This window comes from Balaenoptera borealis (assembly GCF_965194805.1).
Source record: "Balaenoptera borealis genome assembly, chromosome: 2".
Lineage (NCBI taxonomy): Eukaryota > Metazoa > Chordata > Mammalia > Artiodactyla > Balaenopteridae > Balaenoptera > Balaenoptera borealis.
The window spans coordinates 81,894,870-81,904,484 of record NC_138867.1 but is presented as its reverse complement, the minus strand read 5'-3'; the positions used below and the strand labels follow the sequence as shown (position 1 = coordinate 81,904,484).

General features: G+C 38.8%; 1 pseudogene across 1 annotated transcript; it reads left to right on the top strand.

Annotated features, from left to right (window-relative positions):
* The first annotated feature begins 208 nt into the window (after positions 1-208).
* On the top strand, positions 209-7,955 carry LOC309622395 (ferritin light chain pseudogene; annotated as a pseudogene). Its single transcript has one exon. The product of its transcript is annotated as a ferritin light chain pseudogene (transcript).
* The last annotated feature ends 1,660 nt before the right edge of the window (positions 7,956-9,615 follow it).

The following is a 9,615-nucleotide window of genomic DNA, read 5'->3' as shown; positions in this document are numbered from 1 at the left end:
CCCCCACTTGCCGCAACTAGAGAGAGCCCTCGCACAGAAACGAAGACCCAACACAGCCATAAATCAATCAATCAATCAATCAATCAATCAATAAACCCACACAAAGTTTAAAAAAAAAAATCAGTGGATGGATGATCACCTTAAGGCAAGCAATGAGTATAAAAAAAAAAAACACACTAATTAATAAATACAGTTTTTAAAAAAAAATAGGGAAGCCAAGAAAAGAGCTTATAAACAAGTATATCCTTTTCCACCAACCCCTTGCCAACCTTAACTAATTTGGAAGCCTTAGCACTGTGAAACAATCAATTTTGAAATTAGAACTATCAATATTATGGCTCAAGTAATTCCTCATATATTTTAGATAAAGGTAGAAGGGCAAAATTATGGAGAGAGGCAAATATATGGACTGATAATGCATGAGCTTCCTATCTTTTATGGCCACCAGAACCTTCCTTTTCTGAAGTATTTGGTTTCCTCTGTAACTGTCTACCTCCTCTATATCACAGCCCAAAACAGTCAGATCATAAGGTGGACCAACCCCCTCCCAGATTCCTCCCCCACCATCAAAAAAATGCCGAAAAGGAGATTCAGCCTTACTGCCACTATTTGCCATTTATTAGGAACAAGATCTGAATAAAAACAGAAGCAATACGTTAGACACACCAGTGAGTTCATCCCATAAACCACCATATCTTATTTGATGCTTATTTAACAAATGTTAAATTTAACCCTTCTTTGATTTAAGCCTTTCCTTCTGGCAAAGTTAGTATGGCATTGGATAGAGATTATAATTCACACTTTATTTTCAAAAAATAGAAGTAATAATTACCCAATGGAAAAAATAATTTTAGGAGAAGGAAAAGATTTACTAACCAGCCCTTTATCAAAAGGACAATACAGTCACCTTATTCACACAAATATCTGTGTTGAGTTACTGACAGAATGACATAAATATGATTTAAAACCATCACCATCATCATAATCATCATAATCAGCTGAACTAGATGATACTGGTCCACCGTACTTGTCTCTATCTCACTGTAAACATTCTTAACACAATCATAAAAAGTTGTAAGCTTTTTGTAGTTTCTGTTTTGTTTCATTTGGTTTGGTTTCAGAATAATGCTTCTTGCCCATCTAATATAGTGAGAACCAGCAATAAATATTAACATGAAAATTAAAAACTCAAACTTCATTTTAAAATGTATTTCTATTTTTAACATAACCAGAAGATCACATTTTTTCCACCACCATCACTTTCTAGAATGCCAAAGTCTAGCCCCAGTGTGGGGATTTAGGAATCAATCCACCTCTTTGCCAGTTAAGTTGCCTTGGGGAAGAAATTGTCTGTTAGTTTTTCTTCCATCTCTTTTCCCTCGTCAGTTCTTCTCCATAACTTAGCCTGAACACATCAGCATTTCTCTATAGAAAAGAAGCAATCACCATTGAAGACATTTGATGTGCAAAATTGAAAACTAATGAGGTGAGAAAGATTAAGGGATTGTAACACATCACCTAGGAACTAAACAGGAGTAAAGGACCCTGAATATGTGAAAACAAATGGTTGAGCTTCTTGGTTGCTATGAATTATATTTTCAAGCTTCTAAATGCACCTCTTAAAACTAATTTCAGAATTTTTGTTATATTCTGTTCTGGATGTGTCCCATAACATTTACATGTATAAGGAAGGAACTATAAAATAGCTCTTGTCATACCCTGGCTAATGGTTAGCACTGGCATTTCCAGTGCCAGTCCCTTAGGGACACTGGTCACCTCCCCTGGCTTTTCTTTTTCCCTAGTAGTAATCACCACACTAGATTAGAAGCCCCAAGAGCATCCATGGCTCTTGATCAATGAATGTCTCAGATTTGATCTGTCAATGGGTAGTCTGATTTATATTATTTGATTTTAGTCAGTAAAAAAGGGATAAAATTTTTTAATTCATATTTTAAGATATTTGTTGTTGCTTAGAGAGAGAAAAATAGAAACAATAAAATCCACTGCCCTCAACTTTACCAAATCACAGAAAAATACCAAACCGGACTAGGCTAACAGCCATAGAATTGAAGTATAATCTACCAATATGAGTCATGAAATTTATAGATTCATTTCCCATATAAAGAAAATTTAAGAATACATGAGAATATATGTGCAAAATAATACATAAGAGCTTCTGAATCTAATGAAATGTTACTTTAATGGTTCTATAATGTGGTTGAATATACTCCAAGATCTAATTTGTATTGATATATAAAACAGCCATGTTTATGAGTTTCTGTGTAACTCTTTCCAATATGTTATATAATAATTTCACTTTATTTTATTTTTCACTTGGTCACCAAATATTTTAGAGATAGTTATTACTATTCAGAGGTCTAAATAGTGTTCATAGGAACATTGGATATAATGGAATTCCTTAAATAAATAGTAGCACATAAAGAGTTTTATGAAAAAAAAAGACATAAAGATTAATAAAGTATGTACACCTGAGCAGCATTTTTAATGCACTGGAAAGATGCTGTGCTATGTACATGCAATATTTGAATTAATAAAACACTACGTATGCTCCAGACATCTTTATGTAAAACCAAAGCATTTGACAACCAGCCCTGAAGACCTCTATGCATCGATATGGCTATTAAGTCATTGTGTACATGAATATTAGTTACTCAGATCATTCCATGTACCACTGAGAATATCTGAGAGCCTAAGTTTTAGAAAGAAAATGGACTATCACACTTAACAAACAGATTAAAAATGACGGTAACATTTCTTTTGGTTATTCTTTCCCACTCAGTTTGTTCTTGCTGGTGAAGGTATTGAAGGAAGTAAGATAAACAAGTCCTTCTCCAAAGATGTTTACTTGCTGTAAAAGCTGCCATGAATTTGCTTAAGTTCTACCCAGCTCTTTTTTGCAGAAGTCTTTTTTTTTTTTTTTTTTAATCTGAAAAGGCTGCTTAGTTTTCAGATACTTAGAGTCTCCTAGATCAACCCTTGAGAAAGGCCAAAAATGTGTCCCATATTCGCATTATTAGCTTTTCTCTGTTTGACTTCTAAAAACTCTCTAATTCTCAAGGGAGCCAGGGGTCACAAAAAAAATATAGGGAGCACAGAATATCAAAAAAAAAGAAAACATAAGCAAACAACCTCAAGAAAATTTTTTAAAAATGAGAAGACTGTTGCTTAGAAGAATCTTTCTCTTTTCTCTTACTTTGAGGTTACTGTAAGTTCCCTACATACGAACCTTCAAGTTGCAAACTTTCCAAGATGTGAACGTGCATTCCCATGTCCAATCACATAAGTTAGTTCACGTGTCTAGTGTACATTGTTAGATGGGTGCATCCTCTACAAGTGGTTGTGCTTTTGTGTACTTTACTGTACAGTACTGTATAGAGTACAGTAGTACAGTATCTTTATTTCAAGCCCAATGTCCGGAAGCAAGCGTAGAAGCAACGGTGATGTAGCTGGTACTGCTAAAAAGCGCCAAGCAATAATGATGGAAACAAAAGTGAAAACAATTGAGAGAGTGGAGAGAGGCGAAAAGATGGTAGAAGTTGTTTGTTCTCATAACATGGATCGTTCAACCATGGGCACGATTCTAAAAAACAAGGACAGGATCATGGAACATGTGAAGTCTGCTGTGCCGATGATGTCGACAATAATATCGAAGAAGCGTGGAAAGGAGATGGAGAAACTTCTCAGTGTGTGGATGCAGGATCAGTGTCAGCGTTGAGTCCCACTCGGCTTAATGCTGATTCAAGAGAAAGCTAAAAGCCTTTATGAAGTCTTGAAGAAGAAACATGGCAAAGAATCAGAGGGCACATCTTTAATGCCAGCCATGGCTGGTTTCATCGGTTCAAGGCTGGAGCCAACCTTCACAACATAAGTAAGTGGCGAGGCAGAGAGTGCAGATATGGTAGCTGCCCGGGAATTTCCTGAAATGCTTCGAGAAATTATTGATGAAGGTACATATTTACCCAAGCAGGTTTTTAATGCAGATGAGAGAGAAATGTACTGGAAGAGGATCCCAGAATGAAGTTACATCAGTAAGGAAGAAAAGTTGGTGCCAGGCTATAGAGCAGCAAAGGATAGGCTAACTCTGTTGTTTGCTGGCAATACCTCCTCCCGAGATATGAAGCTGAAGCCTCTCTTAGTTTATCATTCAGAGAACCCAAGAGCCATTAAAAACATAGCCAAGGGCTCTTTTCCTGTTGTGTGGAAGAGTAACCCCAAAGCCTGGATTACACAGGCCATTTTCCAGGACTGGTTTTTCTGCCACTTTATCCCGGACACAGAGAAATATTGCTTGGAGAAGGACATCCCATTCAACATTCTTTTTCTGCTCAATAGTTCTCTGGGCCACCCCCTCTTCATGGACAACATTCATCCCAACGTCAAAGTAGTACATCTGCCACTGAATACTTATCGCTCATCCCAACTACATCGCTCATCCAACCTATGGGCCAGGGAGTTATAGCAACTTTCAAGAAATATTATTTATGTCACACATTTTGTCAGGCAGTAGAAGTGAGTGACAAATCAGGAACAACCTTACCACAATTTTGGAAGGACTATAACATCTGTAAAAAACATTGACTTTGCTTGGTGTGAGGTTACGGTCATCACCATGAATGGGGTTTGGAAGAACTTTGCCTGCAATTTGTTCACGATTTTCATGGATTTGAGAAAGTGCACGAGGAGTCCAAAGAGGTCTTCAGCAACTTAGTGACCCTCAGAGAGACGCTGGAGCTAGATCTGCAAGAGGACGACTTCATTGAACTCCTTGCTGTGCAACATGAGGAGCTTACTAATGAAGACCTGATGGAATCGGAGGCCCAGAGAAAGGACGAAGAGAGACAAGAGGAAGAAGAAGTAACTGAAAAACCAAAGAGATTCATGATGCAGGAAATGGAAAGGGGATTTTCTTTATTTGAGGAGGCACTGTTAGTTTTTGAGGCACAGGACCCAAACATAGAACGGTACACAAAGCTTGCAGCAGCCGTTCAGAATGCAATCCAGTGCTACCATGCCATCTATGAGGAGAAAAAAAGAGCTACTCCCCAGACATCACTGGATCGTTTATTCAAGAGGGTAGATAGAATTGAATCCAGCAAGGAACCAGAACCTGTGCCATCAACGTCAGGCGTGAGTGCAATTGCAGGTTGCCCTCCGTCTCCTATTGCTGACGATCCTTCAGCTCTACCATCTCCCACCTCCTCTCCCTCCTCCAGTCAGTAATTCTGTTACTGTTCATTCGATGCCAGCCCCTGTATGCCAGCTGTGGTACTGTACTACTGTACTTTTCAAGGTACTGTACTGTGAGATTAGGAATGTTTTCTTTATTTTTTGTGTTTGTTTTTTATGTATTATTTGTGTGAAAAATATTATAAACCTATTACAGTACAGTACCATATAGCTGATTGTGTTAGTTGGGTACCTAGGCTAACTTTGTCGGACTTACTAACAAACTGGACCTACAAATGTGCTCTTGGAACAGAACTCATTCGTATGTAGGGGGCTTACTGTATTTATCATAATTTCATCCTTCAAATCTTTTCTTCCTTTGTATCTGACTTCTATTATGTTGCTTCTTGGCCATGAGATAATATCTACTCAATCTGCCTGCCACTCATGGGTCATTTAGTGTACCTGCCCTCCCTAACTCATGCCCTCCACAAACACAACCACACCTTCAAGCATTATGTAGATCAGGAAGCTGAGGCCCAAAGAGACTGAGCCTTCAACATTGTCTTGAAATTTGATTTTCTTCTTCTGATAAGATGCTGGTTTTTGATATTTTGCACATATTGTCACAACACAGGCCTAGCACAACACCAGGAAACTAGTCAGGGCTATCAAAAGAGATGCTCAAGTTTCTCTGGTGGTCACCCTAATGACAATTTCTCTTTAAGAGAATTTACTGTGATATCTCAGTGCAAAGACAGAAAAGAAATAGGGGGACTGGCAACTCAAAGAACTTTATTTCAGACAGCAATAAACTCCCATTAGTTATTTCTAGTTCTGTTTTGTTTCCTCTTTAAAATTCATCTTTAATGAAAAATACATGGGGTGTGCTCAGGGGTCCCACGGATCTGTCTTTTGTTTCAACAGTGTTTGGATGGAACAGACCCAGGGATGCCCCTTGCTCCAGCCTTCGACCACCCTCCAACCTTTTTTCCAGTCACAACTTTCAGAATCAGCCACTCAGCTATCCTTGGCCACTGGGACCACCAATACCAATTTTTGAGCTTAACTCCATTTTACCGATCAACCATGAGCTCCCAGATTAGTCAGAATTATTCTACCAAGGTGGAGGCCATTGTCAACAGCCTGGTCAACATGCATCTGCGGGCCCCCTACACCTACCTCTCTCTCTGGGCTTCTAGTTCGACTGTGATGATGTGGCTCTGGAGTTGTTGGGGGTGGGGGGAGCCACTTTTTCCACGAATTGGCTGAAGAGAAGCACGAGGGCCCTGAGTGTCTCTTGAAAAGGCAAAACCAGTGCAGTTGCCATGCCCTCTTCCAGGGCGTGGAGAAGCCTTCTCAAGATGAGTGGGGTAAAACCCAGGATGCTATGGAAGCTGCCATTCTCACGGAGAAGAACCCGAACCTGGCCCTTTTGGATCTGCATGCCCTGGGTTCTGCCCCCCAGACCACCACCTCTGTGACTTCCTGGAAACCACTTCCTAGATGAGGAGGTGAAACTCATCAAGAAGATAGCGACCACCTGACCAACCTCCTCAGAATGGCTGGTCCCCAGGCAGGGCTGGGCGAGTTCTCTTCCAAAGGCTTAGCCTCAAGCACGACTAGGAGCCTCTGGAGCCCAGCGGCCTTTGAAAATCCCCTCTGGTGTCAGGGTTTCTGCCTGAAGTCCCTCTCTGCAGCCACTAGGCAGCTTTTTAACCACCCTGGAGCCCTCTCCCAAGCCTTAGACCAAATGGAAACAATAAAGCTTTTTGCAGCAAAAAAAAAAAAAAAAAAGAAAAAGGACTATTCCAAATTTTTACCCTAAGAAGGTCCTATATAAACACTTCTGTTTTCTTTTTCTCCCAGAAATATAATAATAGTTCAAAGTGACAAAAGAATAAAGCTTAAAAGATAAAAAATGAGACCTGTACATAATGGTTTAGTCTTTTCCTCACCATTCTTTACCTTTAACCAACTATTTAAAAACATGTAACTTGCACTTTTACTCCCTAGTTCTTTTGTATCTGTATAGTGTTTTCCAACATATTATACACTGTTGTACATATTAAATGTATTTTTTATTTAAATATATTCTTTTCCACTAATAGTTTAAGCTCGTAGGCCATTCATTGTGATTAGTTATCCAAAGTGAGCAAATGAGTCCCTGAAATCAGTTTGTTAGAGTGCCATAGGGAGCGTTCCAATAGAATTGAAAAGCTATGGGACTGAGGACCTCTGCTGGCAGTTTTGTGGCATTATTTTCTTAAACCATGGTAATACGACAAGAGGGAAGGTGAAGTTATCTACTTTATCTGAGGTATTCCTTTTTACTTATAATCCTTTAATTGCCTTCCTAAAACTTTATTTATTGGCCCTGCCACATTTTCAGCAATTTGAGTCTTTCATTTCCACAGCAGTTGCTCTACTTTTTGAAAAAAATACATGAAAAGTAAGACTATTGGATGAAAATATTAATTTTAATATTATTAATGTTTCAGCAAATTAAATTTGTTCATGAACAATGCTTTAAATTTTCTTTAATATGGTAGCTGTATATAACTATATGCATATGGAGGCATAGACATAGGTATAGATAGATAATCCTCATGACATAGAACATGGAATTTTGTATCAAAATCTAATAAAGTTTTAATAACATAATTACTAAGATAATTCTCATTTTTCCAGAAACTAGATTTGTTTCATATGCAATATATTCTTAGATAGAACTTGGAAGCCAAGTTTTCATCGAAATGTCCAGAGCATGTTTTTAAACTCGAAAATGCAATTGTACTGGTTACCCCTTACTCCACTTTACCGCTAATGTCACTTACCGGTGCATTCTCTCTATTATTCATAAATTCACAGATTACTATAACTGAAAGAGACCTTAGAAGTCATGTAGTCTAACCCTTTCATTTTACAAAGAAGAATTTGAGACCTATAGAGGTCAACAACAGCCTCTGCCTGTTCTTGCCAAGTGTGGGTAAAATGAACAAATAACTACCGAAGATTTATCTATCCTCTAGGGAGATACCTCTTCAAGCAAAAGAGGGGAAAGGAACAGCAGAGTCACAGCCTTGGGCCACAATAACCCAGTCCTGCTGTGGAGGCAGGAAGACTTAATCCAATCTGATTTCAAGCATTTGAGCTGTTAGGAGGAAGTTTGGATCCAGGGGCCAGAAGCAATAATAATAATCATGACAAACATTATTGAGCACTGAATATGTTCCAGGCAGCCACAGTTCTAAGCACCCTACATGGGATAGCTCATGTAATATCACATCAATCCTGTGTAATGGATAGAATTGCTAGTATAATTGAGGAAACTGAGGCACAGGAAGATTACATCACTTCCCCAAGGTCACTCAGTCAAATCCATGCAGTGTGGATCCAGAGCTCATACTCTTAACCCTACACTATGAGAAAACATAACAAGCCTCAAAATTGGTCCCAAAGTGTTTACCCTAGAATTTTATAGTTGCTCTGTCTGACCTTGAATGACAAAGTGATCTTCTATAGCCCAATTCCATTAGATCTAGAATTCTAGAAATTTAAGAGCTGGAAAGGGCCTTATTAAGCATGTACTCTGGTGGCCCTTAATCTCTTTTGGCTTATGGACTTATCTGCTAAAAGGAATAAAACTTGTCCTCTGAGAAATATATAAACACACATGACAGCACAGCAGCAGACACACACACAATAAAACTTCGTGTTGTTTATGGGATCTTTGAATCCCCATTTATAGACCTTAGGGGACCATAGGACTCTGATCCTGACTTAGTCCAACCTTCACAATTCATGTTTTATATGAAGTTATTGGTCTCATATCTCTGTACCCAAAGCAAATATATACTGGTCTTATAAATGTCAGTGCTGTCCAACTGTTTCACATGACGGCACATCTAGAAAATAATATTGTATGAAACACAAGCATAAAGGAAGAAGGCTTCTCGTGACCAGAGGTGACCAGCCCCAAAAATCCAGCCTCCCAAGACCTCACCGAACTACCCAAAGGACTGAGAAGAGTCAATATCTCTATATACCCAATTCACAACACACCAGTTAGGAGTTCCTGGCTTAGAGCCCTCCAATAGATAACAAAGTATAAACGGGCTTAGGATATCAGTGCTTAAACTTCCTTCTCACTCCCAAAACCACCTCAAATTCTCACCCCCGACCACTAGTCCTAACTTAGTTTAGATTTTAACCCTCACTTCCCAGATCTTCAAAATAATGACTATGTGTATTAGTGACTGATTGCTGCAAAACAAATTAACCCAAACTTAGTGGCTTAAAGGAGAAGTATTGATACTTGTTATCTCACAGTTTAGGTCAGTCAAAAATTCAAGAGCAGCTTAGCTCAGTGGTTCTGGCTCGTGGTCTCTCACAAGACCGCAGTCAGTGTCAGCTGGGGCTGCAGTT